This window comes from Dasypus novemcinctus, chromosome 27 (genome assembly GCF_030445035.2).
Source record: "Dasypus novemcinctus isolate mDasNov1 chromosome 27, mDasNov1.1.hap2, whole genome shotgun sequence".
Lineage (NCBI taxonomy): Eukaryota > Metazoa > Chordata > Mammalia > Cingulata > Dasypodidae > Dasypus > Dasypus novemcinctus.
This window is the reverse complement of record NC_080699.1, coordinates 34,555,277-34,572,889: the sequence shown is the minus strand read 5'-3', so window position 1 is coordinate 34,572,889 and position 17,613 is coordinate 34,555,277. Positions and strand designations below refer to the sequence as shown.

The 17,613-nt window shown below is 50.7% G+C and overlaps 1 protein-coding gene across 4 annotated transcripts in view; it reads right to left on the bottom strand.

Annotated features, from left to right (window-relative positions):
• PKNOX2 (PBX/knotted 1 homeobox 2) overlaps positions 1-17,613 on the bottom strand; it is a 272,823-nt gene that overhangs the window by 89,507 nt on the left and 165,703 nt on the right. For all 4 annotated transcript variants that reach the window (XM_058289381.1, XM_058289382.1, XM_058289383.1 and 1 more), the window contains exon 3: positions 6,246-6,354. The gene's annotated coding sequence lies outside the window, so the exon portion shown is untranslated. The remainder of the gene's footprint in view (positions 1-6,245; positions 6,355-17,613) is intronic.

The following is a 17,613-nucleotide window of genomic DNA, read 5'->3' as shown; positions in this document are numbered from 1 at the left end:
AGGCTGGGGAGGAGGAGAAAATTGGAAACCTCCTCCAAGATGACTCCCCAGAGATAAAGGATTGCTCTAAGCTGGGGCAGATACCGTGTTATATGTGGGCCCCTCTCAATGGACTCCTCGCTTTAGGATCTGGCTGTTTCAAGGCAGATCCTCTGCTTTGCACACTGCATAGAGCAGTCTGCTGTCTCTCTGGCCAGGAATCCATAAAAGTGAAAAAGGATCCCATTTAATGACACACTTGGCTGTGGTCAGGCATTAGTTCGCTAGCAGGAGCTCTGTGTGTGAGCTGAGAAGATGGGCAAGGAGGGGAGCTGGGCAGAGGGAGGTGAGAAGGAAGGAAAGCCTATTTAAGAGTGATGGGAAGCAGATTTGGCTCAATGGATAGAGCGTCCCCCTACCATATGGGAAGTCCAAGGTTCAAACCCAGGGCATCCTGACCCATGTGTGAGCTGGCCCATGCGCAGTGCTGATACGCGCAAGGAGTGCCCTGCCACACAGGGGTGTCCCCCGCATAGGGGAGCCCCACATGCAAGGAGTGTGCCCCACAAGGAGAGCTGCCCAGCGTGAAAAAAGTGCAGCCTGCCCAGGAGTGGCGCCACACACATGGAGAGCTGACGCAGTAAGATGACGCAACAAAAATAGACACAGTTTCCTGGTGCCACTGACAAGAATACAAGCAGACACAGAAGAACACACAGCAAATGGACACAGAGAGCAGACAACTGCGGGTGGGGGGAAGAAATAAATAAAAAATAATTTTAAAAAAAGTGATGGGAGATTTCAAGGAAAGAGGCCCCCAGGAGGGACAGAAGAGCCAGGCTGAAGAGACAGCGGGTTCGTAAGGACGGTGGCCACTGAGCTGAGCTGCCCCCCGTGGGACTGGCTGTGATGGCTGCCCTGCAGCTGGAACTCGGTCTTCCCTTCAAGCTGCAGGAAACTGCTTCCCCAGCTGCTGGAACCTCGGGGGCTCAAAGCTCTAGGTCAGAGGATGGCAGAGCTGCAAGAGTCCTGGGCAGGCCTGAGGTCTGACTTCTTCCCTGGGCAGCAGAGGGAACCCACCCACATCCACGCAGCAAGTCAGAGATGGGGTCTGACCCCAGCTAGTCCCAAAGAACAGATTCAACACGCTTTTGCTGTGCACCTACTGTGTGCCAGGTACTGTGCTGGGCAGGGAGTGTTCCAGAAGAAAACAGAGCCAGCTGAGGGGAATAAAGACAGGAATCATAAAATGAAAATGTCCCTGAGCTAAGGCAAGACAGATGACTTCAGATTTAAAAGAAGCCGAAGGACTGAACGAGATAAATGAGAAGAAAGGAGCAAAAAATTAAACCTCGAGCTTGACACCTAGCAGTGAAATTTCAGAATTTTGAAGAAAGAAGAAAAGCGGAAAGAAAAGAATGCTAAAAGTTTCCATAGATTCTCACCACAAGATTGGAAATAAGAAGATGTGGAAGGGAAGCAGATTTGTCTCAACTGATAGCACGTCCTCCTATCACATGGAGGGTCCAGGGTTCAAACCCAGGGCCTCCTGGCCCATGTGATGAGCTGGCCCACATGCAGTGCTGATGTGCACAAGGAGTGCCGTGCCACCCAGGGGTGTCCCCTGCATAGGGGAGCCCTACAAGCAAGGAGTGTGCCCTGCAAGGAGACCCACCCCATGTAAAATAGTGCAGCCTGCCCAGGAGTGGCGCCACACACCACAGAGAGCTGACACAACAAGATGACACAACAAAAAGAGACAGATTCCCAGTGTTGCTGACAAGAATAGAAGCAGACACAGAAGAACACACAGCAAATGGACACAGAGGGCAGACAACTGGTGGTGGTGGGCGGAGAAATAAATTTAAAATATAAATCTTAAAAAAAAAAAGACACAGGAATAAGAACTTCAGCTCTGAGATAAAACAGTTTTGAACCTGGGATTCTGAGCTCAGATTAATCAGATTATCAATATGTGAAGGCAAATGAGTCAGCTTTGGATATGTAGGAACCCAGAGTTTATTTCCCACACAGCAATATGGAAAATAACTAGAGGTGGCACCCCAGCAAAATGAAGAAATGCAAGGCCGATGACAAGATGCATATGAGAAAGAGGTCAGTGTGAGCTGATGGAAGTGAAGACAGCTGCTGGGAAAATGAGTGAAACGTCATCGTTGTACCTTGGTGCCTGGATAATTCTATTGCAGCAGTCAAGTATAATGACAGAGGATTGCATGTCCTTTTCCATGGCCAGTTCATACTATTTAGCACTGGTGGTGGGATAATATTTCTACTGCCTTAGTAGGTTTAAGGCTTTTAAAATATTTCCATCTTAAAATCAGCCTACAGTCAGAACACAAATGTCGCTATAGTTATATCACAGAATATAAATCTAAATTGTAACCATGTGAAAACAGTGGATCGAACTAATACAAATTGGAAGGGAGAGAATGTGGGCTAATTTCCTTGACTTTCAGAGATAAATAGGCAACTCGAAAAAGAGACATAAGCATGTTACACAAACTTTAGCTATCAAATAACTAAAACCAGCAACTATTCATTGTGGGTGGAGATGAGGGAAAGAAAAGAAACTTTTTATCTTACATGTTCACATCATTTGATTTCACCCCCTGTATGCACTGCTAATTTAAAACGTAACCAAAATAAATAACTGATGGAATAGCTGTATAATAGAATACTACATAGCCATTGAAAATAATATAGTAGATCTGTCTTTATTGACCTGGAAAGTTGTCCATTGTATAACCTTAAAGGTTAAAGAAAAGCAGATTTTAAAAGCAGGATGTTGGGGAGCAGATGTAGCTCAAGTGGTTGGCTGCCTGTTTCCCATGTACGAGGTCCTAGGTTCAATCCCTGGTACCTCCAAAAAAAAAAAAAGTTAAAAAACAAAACAAAACAGGATCGTGCTAAAATAAAAATGAAAACCAGTGAGCTGTAGCCCCTGCCTTCAAGTTGTCCCCCACCTGTAGGTCTCTGTCCTACCCCCAACAGCCTGTTTCTGGAGCTTCTCCTCTCGCCCAGATTTTTGAAAAGATGCTTCTTTTTGCAGTAAGTCAGACCTAGTTCCTGGATGTTTCAGGTAGCAATAGTTGACTATCAGTGGTCAGTCCAAAGACTGGAGGAAGCTGCACAAGAGGTGAAAACTGTGCACCAGTGTCTGGGGAGAGGAGCGGAAAGGGAAGGAGGATGCCGAGACACCAAGTCACCTTTCCTAGGTGAGGAGCAGACCTGGGCCCAGTGAGGGGCAGCGGCTGACAAGTGGTCACACAGCAAAGGGAGTAATGGTTTTATTAAAGTCAGAGCCAGGGAGAGAGCTGACGAGAGGCTGAAGGCCGGAACAGAAGCCCAGTGCCAAGAGAATCCTCCGGGGAGAGGGGACGGGGGCGGGAAGGGGAGTCCATTTCGGGAGCTGCTTGGGAAGCAGATGGCTTGACTCTGAGAGGAGGCGTCGCAAAATCAGACCAGATCACCCTTCCTTAATGTCCCCAGGAGCTGGAAAAGCAGCAGCTTTAATTCAGACCGGGAGGAAGCAGGTAGGGCTCCTGGGGAGGGACGCACTTCCTGAGCAGCTCCATGTGCCTGGCGTGGCACGAGGGGCTTTCTTGCCCTTTATCTCATTTAATCCCCACGGAAGCCCCATGAGGCAAACAGGATGACCCCAATCACATAGAGACAAATGGGGAGAGACATTAAGAGGCACAACGCACCCCAAATCCCACAGCCGGCAAATGGCAGTGCTGGAACCTGAGTTTTAGGCAGATCTGATTCCAAAGCCACTGCTTTTTATTTACATCACTCATGGCATCTGAGGGCTTCTGTGAATATGGTAATGGTTGACAAGAGGAGAAATGTCTTTCCCACGCTGGGGTACAACTCATCCTCTTCTCCTGAACTCTTCTATGGATCGGCCCCTTTGCCCCATGGGGTCTCTACGGGTCCGCTGGCTGGGTCTTGGGGACAAGGAGGCACGTTTGCCCAACGGGGCTTTGAAGGGCATCAGCCACTGGGGCTCCCGCTGTCCACAGCTCTGAGCTTTGAGGGTGCGCCCTGAGGCCTCGGGGCCTGTTGTGCCAGGGCTGGGAAGGAGACGGGACTCTAGGATTCTTGATTTCCAGGTCCTCAGCCCAAGGCTGTCCTTCTACAACCCCAAAGACACACTGATTTGTTCTTGGCGCCCCTCAGATGCTGGCTCCCGGCCTGCTCCTCTGCCTCCACCAAGACGCTGACTTCAAGGGGAGGCAGGCAGGCCCAGGAGAGTTTGTGTGTCAGTTAGGGTTTGTCGTTTACACGTGGAGATCATTAACGAGACTTATTTTTAAATTGTAATTGCAAAATGTAAATGCTCCCCAAACTGATGTGTAATTGCTACCCCCCTCCACCCCAGCCCTTCCCCTCCGGTGCCAGCTTTGCAAGGAGAGAATTAGAAAATAAAAAGGGGGTGGATTATGTAAGCAAAACGATTTTAAAAAAAGAGAGCGAGAGAGCTAAGAATTTAAGTGAGACAGCTGGCGGCTTCTCTGATTGCCACACTTCCAGCATTCGTTGCAAAAATTGTCCTTGCCAATTGCACCCCTCCAAGCAACAGTGTCAACTGTATTTAGGCCCCAGAACAGACCACACTGCCACTCACCACTCCCTTGGCAAGACAGTTCAGTGGTCTATGTGTGTGTGTGTGTGTGGCAGGGGTGGGGGGAGCTGGTGAGGGGTATTTGAGGATGCCTCCATCTCATCCATGGGAGCCTTCCGTTCTACGGAAAGACACAAGCCACAGTGGAATCAGCAGTCAGCCAACCCATTTCCATCCTTCCTCGTACTCGACCCCGCAGGTGATGGCAGGGGGCACCTCCGTTCCCCCAGTGTCCTGCCTGGCCTCCAACCTCTGCAGCTCAGCCTCAATCAAGGGAACTAAGACTCTCCCAGATAGCTCAGCAGGAAGAATCGTGGTTCTGTTACCTGTCCTAGAGGGAAACCCCTGGATTGGGCGGCAACTGTTTCACCAGGAGTCTACAAAGCTTGTCCCTCCTCGGTCCTTTTTTTTTTTTTTAACCTTCTCCCACCCTTTTCAAGCCCTCACCAGGGCCACCGTCTACCGTAAACTCTTTGATGTTGCTGTGCGCCCAGCCTCTGATCTGCTGCAAAGGTTGTCAGCCTGTCCCCAGTAGGCCCCTACTCACTCTCCGCCAGGTCTCGACCCTGCTGAGATGCGGCCTTCCTTCCAGCTTCCACTGCAGGGAGCAGAGTCTGAGCCTGGCATCCCACCCGCTAATACACCCCAAGCACAGAGTCCCCACTCAGCAGAGGGGACAGGAAGCAGCACAGTCCCTGCTGGCCAGGCAGTCGTGCAGGAACGAGTGGTCCTCTGTCAGTCTCTGCCACTTTACCAACTATCCACTTGGGGGGCTGAGCCCAGATCAGTCACCTTTCTGGTTCTCTGGCTTCCCCTCTCCCCATCTCCAGGGAACCAGCTTCTTCCAAGGAACTTGGCAATGAATTACTGCCCCCCAAAATGAAGGTTGATGAACTGTAAGTTCACAGTGGCCCTGAGACCTAAGAGAGGCTCACAACCTCCTGGGCAGGGATCATAACAGATCCTTTGGGGTTGGGGGCCAGTATCACCACAAGAAAACCAGCCCTTATCATGGAAAGAAAAGAGGCTAGTTTGGGTAACTGGATTTCCAAATCTCTGCCGATGCTGAGTCTGTGAGATCATGAAGTTACTTAAAGGGATAAAAGGGAAAAAAACCAACCCTATGTGATAAGAGGATTAAATGAGATTCTCTATTCAAAATGCTTTCCAGATTCTAAAGAACTATTTCTCAGAGTTCATCAGCAACTTTTGGGGTGCAGATTCCCGGGTCTTATCCCAAACCCAGGGAATTAGAATCTCTGGCCATGGGACCCAGAACTGCATTTTTCACCCCCCCCCCAGGTGATTCTCAGGTGATAATGAGGGTGCTAGGGTGTTGCACAAATGCTGTCGTGATCAAGGATAGAACAACACCCCATCTATCTATCTCAACCGCAGTTAATTGCTCGCAGAGTACAAGGAAGCAAAACCTTTGTCTTCAAGGAGCTCAGGAGGTGAAATAAAGACAGGGGGGAAAAAACACAGCGTTAGGCTTCCGAAGGCTGCATATGCGAAGTGTCAGCTGATGTTATGAGCTGGTTCTAGAGCCTTTCAGAAGAAAAGATAATCTGCCTGGGGAACTTAACTACGTGTTAAAGGATGGAAAAGCTTCTCTTACTGTTCTGGTGATCCCGGCGGCCTCTGGGATGGTCCTCGGGAGACTGGCTCCCCCCGTTCTCACTTCCAGCTGGGCCAGAAATTCTTCCTGTCAGCTGGAGCCAAAGCACCTGCAAAGAAGGGCAGACCAGCTTTCAGCGGGGTGGGCTAGAGGCAAGGGGCTGCCAGGGGACAAGGGGGCCCTGGGCCCTGCTCGCTCTCAACTCCTCTCCCACTGCCCAGGCTGGCTGGGCCCCAGCCCTGTCCGCGGTACTTACGGCCTCTCCTCCGCGTGGCTGCTCAGCCGCCCTCCGACCCCCACCAAACCTTCCAGAGCCCAAACCTTTGCCCTTGCCGTGGTCAGAAATGCCTTATTGTCCCTTCTTTGCTTTCCTGACACCAGACGGGGGTTGGTTCCCGGGCTCCTTGATGCCCGAGGAAGGGGGAATGTGGTCAGCTTTTTTGTTCTCGCGTGAGTTTCAGATCCTTGCCTGGTGGCTGAGGTTGGGGCCTGGAGAGAGGCTGGCTGGGGCGGGGGTCAGGGTGGGGGGCACGGTGCCTGAGGGCAGAGGCAGGGGCTTCCAGAGGGGAACAGGCCAGAACAGAGAACAGCCGTGTAGGACAACTGGAGCCCAAAGTGACTCTGGCTGCACCATGTGCTATTTCTTTATTTTAATCGAAATGAATTAATTTTGTTTTTCAATGTTTGAAATAGACCCACGGGGCCAGCAACTGATGTTGGGTGGTTGCCACCATCCGAAGGCCTGTCCTCACACTTCCCAGTCTCGTCCATTCCTCCCAGGAGGTCGAGCTCCTAACTCGACCAGGGTCATGAACGGGCCCTAACTGGGCTTTCCTCGCCAGGAAGGCGGTGTGCGGCAGGGGAGACCCCGAAGCCTGGGCTGCTCCTGCTGGGCAGCCCTGGGGGGCCTCTCCAGCCCAGAGCCCCAGCCCTGCCCCAGAGGCCAAGGCACCTCTAGCATTAGCAGTCCCTTCCTAGTTAACGCCCGCTTAGGCTCCTTGCGAAAACACATTTGCACCTCAGTCAAGAATGTAATTAACTAGTGACATGACAACAGGGGGAGCTGAACAGGGGCCCTGGCGGCGGGGAAATGAAATGGAAATGGAGACGTTCTCCTGAAGACTTTCCCTGCCTGCCTCCCGGGGAGTGTGTGAACGTGGGTCTGCGCTGCTGGAAGGTGAGGGTGGCAGAGGCGGCATCCGGGACCCTAAGGGAGGTATGACTCCAGGAGAGAGGGACTGCGCGCTAGGAAGATGGGATGAGCCAAGAGAAGCTCCACGAGGAGGTAGGACGGTGGTGGAATTCCCAAAGTCCAGGGAGGAGAGGCCAAGGAGGTGAGAGATACGGGGGCACATCAGCGCAGCAGGCTACGCCCGTGCCCACTGGGGCAGCCACACCGAGGAGCCCAAGAGATCAGGCCCAGCCAAGGGAGCATGTTCCCATCGGCACCAAATTACTCCTCTCCCCTGCCCCACCCCAGCCTGCCTCCCCTCCACGTAGCATTTCGGTGCCTTTTGGGAATGACACTGGGTCTCCGGGGTCATTCCAGGCACTTGGAAGCAGGTGTGAGTCCTCCTCCCCAGAACCCCCCCATTTTCACGCCCCACCCCCAACTTCCTTACTTCCCATTCCTTTCGAGTCAAGGCCAAAGATGCTCTTCCCTCTTTCCAGTCCCGGTGGCACACGCCTCGAAGGGGCCCTCATCTCCGGCCAAGGCCCCACCCTGCTGTTTCCAGACTGAGCCCCACACACACACGCCCCCTGCCCCACTCAGCAAGGACCCCCCCCCCCCCCAGCACAGGCAGCTGCTGGGAGCTCCTGCGCTCCTCCCTGCCCCAGGGGGCTTGCAGCTGATGCCCCTCTGTGTCCAGAATCAGCTCCTGACGCCTCGAAGGCCCTCGGCCAATGTCCCTGGGCTGCGTGGAACCAAGCACAGCCCCGGACACTCATCTTCTCCTCCTCCTCCCCTTCGAGCTCTCGGCGCTCCTTCCAGACGCCCACCGTGCATTCCCCGAGCCCGCTCACAGCCTCCCACTTCTCACCCTGCCCCGCTTCTGTATTTCTGCCCAACCATTCTTCAGCTCAAATGCTGCTACCTACCATTAGAAGTGATGTCCATCTCCTCGGTTTCCAAGTCACATCAACTGCTGGAATTCTCTTAAAGCCCTGATCACATTCTGTTTGATGCTAGAGGTATCTTGTCCTCTCTCTCTCTAAACTGTGAGAGCCTCACAGGCAGAGACCCTGTCAAATATTTATAATTTTCTTCTAAATAAATATATACTTATAATACTTATAATCTTTCTGTTTTCAAAGTACTTTCATGCTCAATATCTTCTTTAGCTCTTAAAATAACCCTTAGAGGTAGATATTTTTAATATAATAATTTTTATTATCTTTACAAAACAATGCATGTTTATCGTAAAAAATATAGATAAGAAGGAAGAAATTTAAGTTAATTGTTTTCCCACTGTACAAAGTACCATGGTTACTATTTGGAGTAAATTTCTTCTTTCTCAAAAATAGTATTATACTTTACCTAACTGTTCTGTAACCAGGTCTTTTCATTTAGCAACATCTAGCAACATCCTCATAAACACCTTTGCGTGTAAGGGAAATATATACTTGGATTTTAATGGCTATATGGTATTCCATTTATGGATGGACTATAATTACGCATCCAATTTTTCATCATTTATTATTTAGATTGTTTCCAGTTCTTGCTATAACAAACCAGAAATGCACATCCTTATAGCTAAATTTTACTCCAGACCTGATCATTTCCTTAGGAAGAATTTCTAGGTGTGGAATTACCAAGCCCTAGGTTAAATTGAAGAACTTTCCCAGCATCACCCAATTTTCTTGCAGGAAGGTCACCCTGATCAAGTCACATCAGCAGTGTAGGAGATGCCTTCTCCTTGCCAGGGAGTTATTCCCATTTTACAGATATGGACAGTGAGGCCCAACTCCCTGTCCTCTCTGCTTGTATTAAGCGTGCTCTTGGCAGTCAAGCGCTTGCAGGAGCCAGTCCTCACTAAATGTTGAGCTCCCTGAAGGAGCAGAGAGAGGTGGATGTGCCCTGCATTGTTTAGAAGAAAAGCATGGGTGGTGGGGGCCGGGCCATTCCTGGGAGCTTCCACCTCATTTTCCGGATATCAGGGCAAATTAGAGATCTGTTCTTGGGTAGTGTTTTACTACTCCCTCCTCCCCTGTACTAGACAAGTGCAAATTTTTTTCAATGTAGCCTCCTTGTCTTAAGAACCTGCCATGTGCTGGGGCCTGGGGTATAAAGACGAAACATGTATGCACGCATACGTGCACAAAAGGAGCACACGCACACACACACTTGCCCTGCCTTCAAGGTGCTCATGGTCCAGGGAAAGCCAGAGGTAAGGAAACACCTGTGACGTGCAGCGTGTGTGCGCCTGTGTGCGTGCGATGCTGCATCTGGATGGCGTCCCCACCGTGCCCTCCTCTGCCTCTTCCCGCTCCTGCCAAAGACCCAGGGGCAGGGGCTGGTGAGGGGGTCCAGTCCGGGCACGTGGAAGGAGGAAGCGCTGCCTGCCTGTGCATCCTTCCACCTCTGCCTCTAACCTTGTCTCTTGGGGCCTGCAATGTCCTGCTGCAACCACAGGCCTCTTATCTTCCTGCTTTGCCTGCCCCTGCCCCTAAGACGGTGACCAGGAGCCGGAGCTGCGCAGAGAGGACTCAGGCCAGAACTGGACGAGAAGCCAGCACCCTCCCTGCGCAGGGATTAATAAAATACACATTCAAGAAAGGAAGATCAGGGGCGACACCGGCATGCCGCCACACGAAGCACTGCTTCAGGGCTACAGGAGACACAGACTTCTCCTTTCCCAGAACTAACAACCTACCTGATGCCACTTGTTTCCCAACAGCCTCCAGACAGCTTCAAGGCAGAAATACAGCCTGTCATCTCCTCTCTGTCACTGCCAGCTATTGCTCTGAGCACAAGGAGAGCAGCGCACGCGAACGAAAGCATCAAGGAGCTGGAAAGACAGTCTGGGGGTGGCAGGAAGAGGCTGTGCTGACCCCCCACCTCCCAGCCCACCCCTACAAGCTGCTCTGGCCACCCCCCTCCTGTCTTCCCGACCCTGGCGCACCTTTTCAGATCTTGGAAAGAGAGAGCCCACACCCCCTATTTTGTTGGCATACAGAGTCTTTCCCCTCTAAGAGTCCACTAGGCAGCCTGTGCCATCACCCGTCCCCTCCCAGCCGCTGGACTTGAGCTGGATTCCCAGAAAGCCCAATTATGAGGCAGGGAAGACACGGACCCAGAACAGGTTTTTCAGGGGAGCAGGACAGAGTCAGGAGCTCCAGTTTGAAGGTCAGGTCGCTCTGTCCCCACAATGGCCCGAGAAATGGGGCAGCCCCGCCCCCAACTCATTAGGTCAGGTCAGGTGCTCCCTGCCCACCCTCGACAGGGGAGAGCCTGGCTTCCCCAGAGCTCGCTTTTGCCTGGTTGCCAAGGGGACTGCTTGCACCTTTTTTCTAAAGAGGAAGGCAGGAAGAAGGGGCTGAGCCTCTGGAATCTCTGCCCAGAGGCCCAGATCAGAGGTCTGCCATCTCTCCACTTTGGGGAGATTGCCACATCCTAGTAACTATTCCAGGAGCAAAACATACCGAGGTCTTTGTCCAGATGGGCCCAAGTACCTTGGAACAGACTGCCCTCACTCTGGAGCCCACCCAAGGGCCTACTGCAAGGATGGAAGGGCAGTTTGCTCACAAGGACCCTGATGCCTTTTCCTGATGGTGGACATTTGGACACTCTCTAGACTTTTCCACCTCCTTTCTGGGATGGGCAAGCCAAGGAGGATGGGCAGCTGGTACCAGCTCTGCCACCAGCTCACTATATGACTCGGGACAAAGTCCCTCACCTCTTTGAATTCTGTTTCATCCTCCTTTTCCTTCTCCTCGCTATCTCCCATCTTCATCATTGTCACCTATAAACCAGAGGCTGGAGCAGTTGGTGCCTAAGGTCCCTTCCAGCCCCAAGGTTTTCTCTGATTCCATCCTCTGAATACTCTTGATCAGCTCTTGAACTCACTTGTCACCCCAGGGAAAGCCTCAGATTTCTTCAGAGAACTGAGAACAACGAGGATGATCTCAAAGAGATCAAATGCCAGTCCACCAGGAAGAGAGGGGCTCCTTGGAAGGTAAAAGAATTTACTGACTTGTTCCTTCTGTTTCTCCCCTGCCCAAAGATCTATCATGACTTGCAGGGCCTAGAAAGAGAAAACCCAAATGGCTTAGCCTTCCATCCTTGCCCTTCGTGATCAGCCTGAACCCACCTTATCTCCTGCTAATTTCACACCTGAACCATTTCTCCAGCCATGCCAGGCTCCTGCTGTCCTGCAAAGAAGCACACACCCCGTGGGAGCCCTCTACCACCTGTGCTCAGGCCACATGCCCCTCTGGAATGCCTTGTGCTCTCCTTTCCTCTCTTCTTTCAAGTCCTATCCAGACTTCAACTCCTCCCTTTCTCTGAAGACCTGAAGCTGAGTGCAACTGGCCGCTGAGGGGCTTAGCACAACAGAGATGCGTTGTCTCCAGTTCTGGAGAATAGAAGTTGTAGATGAAGGTGTCAGCAGGGCCACGCTCCACTGTAGGCTCCAGGGAAGACTCTCTCCATGCCTCTCTCCCAGATCCTGGGGCTCCTGGCAGCCCTTGGCTGGTAGATACATCACTCCCATCTCTGCCTTCATCTTCCCATGGCACCATCTTCTCTGTGTCTAAGTCTGTGTCTGGATTTCTTTCATCTCATAAGGACACCAGTCCTGCTGGATTAGGGCCCACTTGTACCCAACCCGACCCCATTTCCAAATGAGGCTAGCACTTGTGAACTTATTTTTTTGGGGGGAGGGGGCACAATTCATCCCACAACACACCCCACCCTATCACTAGCCCTTAATCTCACTCTATTTTGTGACCTTTTGCTTTCTGGGTTAATCTAAATCACATCGATGGTATCATAAAATTTTTCAGACAAGAACTGGGTCTTATATTTGCCTTTTGCCTTCCACACATACCTAGGTTAGTACTGTACCACCTGATCAATGCGTAATCAGTTCAGTTAAGAGTCTACCTATTTAGCCGTCACTGGTTGCCAAAGGCATTGCAATCCTGTAAATTCCACTGTGCCCCTGGACCGAGAGCTATTTAACCAAACTATGGATTATTTCCTATGCCTCCTGCACAGAAGAGATAGGACTGTGAGGGGGAAAGACTGAAGTCAGACAATCCTGGATTCAAATGTGAGCTCTCCCTCTTCCTCCCTGTGGGAACCAGGACACCTATGGCACAGGGTCTTTGCTGGGACTTTACGATATTATGTAACACACATGATGTGCTTAGCAGATAATAAAGCGCTCAGCATGGGCATGGACTAAGGCTTTAATAAACGGTGCCTGTGTCATTAAGAATAATGACAGTGATTGCAGTTTGTTTAGATCTGGTTTAGCAAACTCCTATTCATCCTGCAAGATCCAGCTTGGTAAAGTTTTCTCTGAAAGCCAGCCTACCCCACTCAGGGCTAATCGTCCTCTCCTTTCCCTTTCCCTAATAACAGGGGCCATATCTCTTATAAATCTGAGCCCAAACCTCTCAGGCACATACTTCAGCCATATCTCACTGAGTTATTCTGGTCTTTTCCTAGGTGCAGGGGGCAGGAACCCTGTCTCCCTCACCCCTGTGCTCTCAGCTCTGGGCTGGCAATGTGTGTTTATTAAATGAGGGGATGAATGCCAAAAGCAGACATGGGCAGAGTTTGACCAGACACAAATTTTCTGCCTGGAGAAATGGGTCTGGAGACAGTGGATATTGGATATCCATCATGGAAAGCAAAGGTGTCTTTTTTATCAGAGAAGTTGTGGGTTTAAAGAACAATCGGGCATAAAATCCAGGATTCCCATATACCATCCTATTATTAAGTCCTTGCACTGGTCTGGTACATTTGTTACAACTGATTGCTCAAGTGTTGGAAAGGATGCAAATGTGCCCTTCTAATGCAACTGAGACCAGCCTATGACGTTAGAGAAGTTACTTCACCCTGCCCAGCAGGATTTCCTTTCTGGGGCAGTCCTTTGACACTGCAGATCTCTACAGAGCCCTGCAGGCTCTACCCACCCCTTTGCCCTGGCCTCCACATTCTGCCTGCTTCTCCTCCTACTCCCCTCCCATTCCTTTATCCAGAGGTCAGGCCACCCAACCTCCAGCTGTCGAATGCCCCTGGGTTCTGAGGCAGCTTTTCCAGCTCTCCAGAGCATGAGAAGGCAAGTGCATCTTGGTTCAATCCGGCATTCTCCCCCCGCTTCCACAATGTGGGTGAGCTGCATTGGCACCGCAGGAACTCATCCAAATCGATGCTCCCTCTTTTATGTCTTCTCTGCTCTTTTTCCTCCTCTCCTCTCCACGGCCACACCTCTGCTTAGCAATAGCCTCTAATCAGTCTCCATCCTCCACAGGCTGCCACCAGGACTGGTCCAGCAGCGTGGACCGCCCTGTGTGGCTCCCTTAGCTCTTAGCCCACGGAATTGTGATTATATGCCACGCTGTCCACCCTACTACATTACATAATCCTAAACTGTATCTTAACACACACACACATATATACACATATGCATATAACATATATACGCATATAACCTATATATCTCATCTATCCTGAGCCTCACAGTATTTGGTACATACTGGGTAATCAATAAATATCTGTTGAATGAAGGAGTGAATAAACGTGTAACTTCAGCAGAGGGCACGCTGAGTGTATGGCACACAACATGCTAATCTCCTTTGCAAAGTGTTATCTTATCCAGTTTGTTATTTAAACCTTACAACAACCTAGAAAAGTAGGCACCGCTGGTCCCATTTTACAAAGGGGGAAACCGGGGCTAGAGACATTAAATGGCTTGCCCCCGTCGCATGGTTAAAGGGTGCCTTGGTTTGCGAGGGCTGCTGTAACAAAGCGCCACAGACTGAGCAGCTTTAAGAAACAGAAATCATTGTCTTGCAGTTCTGGGGCAGGAAGTCCAGGTTCAAGGTGTTGGCAGAGCTGTGCTCCCTCCGACTCTGCCAGGAAGAATCGTGCCCTGCCTCTCCCCTGGCTGAAGGCGTCAGGCTCTGCTTGGTTGTCACATGGCCAAAGGAGCAGAGATCCCTGAGTGTCCAAAAGTCTCTTATAAAGACGCCGGTCACATCGAATGAAGGCCACTCTAATCCAGTTTTGCCTCATCGTGACCCATATCTTCAAAGACCCTGTTTCCCAGTGAGGCGGGCCTGGGGGTGCGGTCTTGAGTGGGTCTTTCTGGGGAGTCCAGTTCAACCGCTGATATGGGGCAAAGTGAAAGAGCGCTGTCCAGTGTTTTCCACTGGCCTCCCCGGCAGCCGCGATCACCTGCCACCTGCCGGAGACAGCGCAGGCCGAGGGGGCGCCGGGAAGAGGCCGCGCGCCTTCCACTCGGCCCCACTTGGGAAATAAACAAGAGGAATTCTTCTTCTCATCGTCGGCCTAGGCGGTGACATTTCGTTTGACAAAGAATCTAGGAGAAGCCTCTCTCGGGACTAGTTTGGGGACCAGGCTTCTGATAATATTGCTTTATGGAAAAAGGATGGTAGGAACTGAGATCCGGATGGCCTTTTATATGAAGTAATTTATGCGGGAAATGAGAAATTATTTTTTTAAAGAAACACATTGATCCATTCGTAGTCACAAAGACGCCGGCAACGGCAGGCACACGACGCGCATGCGCAGGTAAACCAGAGACACTGTCACCGACCGCGGAGAAGTTCACGTCCGTGGTCGCGGCTACATGCAGAGTAACTAAAAGATCCCAAATCAGATCAATACGCAGCCTTAGGGACACACCCGCCTGCCAAAACAGGCCAATGGCTCAGACATTCCCTCCCCTGCCTTCCAGGGGAAACTGCGATTTTCCCCCCACACAGTAAATTTCGGTCATTAAGGAACACACAGGAAGCCTGGCACTGAGGAAATTAATCTCTGTGCTTCCCTGGCCTTCTCAGGCCCCGCTCCCTCCCGCAAGGAATGCTCTTAGCGTGGAGGTGCTGCCAACCCGTGACCCCCCACCCAAGGCACAGCCCCCCAGACTTCCCCAGGGAGACTTCAGCCAGAGCCCGCTCCTGGAGGACAGCAACGGAAGGTAACAAGGAGGAGAAAGGAAACGTCTGTAAAATTCTCATTCACGTGCCACTCAGAAAGGCACCTCCGAAATGGAAGGGGCGGTAAGGGGACTTTACTGAAAGTGCCTCCCTCCGAGGCTGTGTGTGAAGACGGGGAGCCCTCTGCCAGTTGGGAGCTCCCCTGGCACCACGGCGGCTTGGAGCCCTGTGCTTCAGGAGTGCAGAGGCCGGAGGTGGCCCTGGCAGCCGGGACCCCTGGCTTCTAGCCCCAGGGCGCCTGAATTAGCTTGCCATGTCACCCGGGAACACCGCCCCGCTGGGCCTCGGCTTCTCCCTCCGTAAAACGAGAAGGTTAGGACTGGGTGCCACGTGCCAGCCAAGAGCCAACCTGGTCTTGCCCGGCCCTGGTGTTGTTGAGACTTTACATACCCATGCAGCCGCAAGACGGGTTAGCATCTCAAAGCATGCCCAGCCACATCCACGAGCTTTATTATTATTATTATGACTGGGGTAACAGATATAAACTAGAATGGACCACTTTTACCACTGGCAAGTGTACAGTTCAGTGGCGTTAATTACATTCAGTGTTATGCAGCCATCACCGCCATCCATTACCAAAACTCTTCCATCACCCCAGACCCTCTGTACCCATCAAGCAGTAATTCCCCATTCCTGCCCCCCCCCGCCCCCAGTGCGTGGTAACCTCTAATGTTCTGGCTGTAAGTATTCGTGTATTATAATAGCTATTGCATACAAGTGGAATCATGCAATATTTGTCCTTTTCTATCTGGCTTATTTCACTCAACGTAATGTTTTCAAGGTTCATCCACACTGTAGCATGTGCCAGGGCTTCATTCCTTTAAATGACTGAATAGTGTTCCATTGTACGTATATCCATTAGCTTTTTGTTTGCGCTTCACAGCAACTTTGTAAAGTTTGTTGTGCTGGAATTATTATACCCATTTTACAGATTACACAAATAAAAGTAGCACTCAAGTGTCTTGGTCAAGGTTGCAAAAAGAAAAAAAAATCAGTATTGATTCAAGTTACAAGGAATTCAAACCTCCCCTGTACATCGCTCTGTATTTAAAGGAGAAGTAACAACAGCAAAACCAAAAAAATAGCACATCTTGCAGAACTTGGAGTTTGTTTTGGAAAATATAGGTTTTTTCTATTGCTTAGGCTGGGACTTGTGAAATAACCATCATTTCTGCTGGTTTTTCACATGGTGGGGGCCCAGGGCAGAGGCTGTCATTTAGGAAAAACCATTAACCTGCCATTTGGCTAGTAAAGGAGAGGCAGGGACTTCATCTGGGAAGGGAAAGATTAAAGAAAAGGGAATTAAATTGTTATTCGCTCATTCAGTGATTGTTTATTGAGTGCCTGCTATGCGCAGGGGAATAAGATAAAAATCCCAGCATTCACGGGGCTTGCATTCTGGGGAGGGGTGGACAGAAAAGAAAACAATATATATAAATAAAACACACAGAACGTTAGATCATAATGAGGGCAACAGAGAAAACCTTGAATGAGGAGGAATGGGATGATAGGAATGCCACCATCCTCCCCTAACTGGCTGGAGAAGCTTGGCCAGGGGCTCCAAGATGAGATACTGTGAGGAAAGAAGGAGTTGGCAAGGAAAAAGGTGGCAGGCCAGGTCAGAAGAAAACAGATAGCGAGAAATTCCTTCCAGTGGAGAGAAGAGAAGAATTTCGAGAAGTTATGTGGCAGATGAAGTTTGACTTGTTTCCTGCCCCGGGCCTTGCTATGCTCTCCCTCAGACATCTCAGGACTAGGGCGAGGAGAGGGAGGCACGCACCTGGGACACACGATTTAAGGGAGTGCCCCCAAACCTAGTAACCAACACGAGAGCAGGAGCAGTCACAGCACCCCACCTAGCCAGATCGGAGCCTGACGCGAAAGGCAAAGCCGGCAATGCCCATCCTGCCTTTATTTAATTTTTCCATATTTATTTTTCACAATTTTTTTGCATTGATTTTGAATTTTAAAAAAAAATATTGCCTTAACATGTTATTTATCCCGATGACTGAGCTTCCTAGCACCCTCTTACATTTTGTGCCTGAGGCACCTCCTTTGACTGTGCTTTATCTTCAGCAACAACATTCCCATGATTGACCTCGGGCTGTGAGTGGCAGAGAAGGGGCCGTGTCCATGAATGGGGACCCCGTGCAAGGAGCACGAAGGAGGTTCC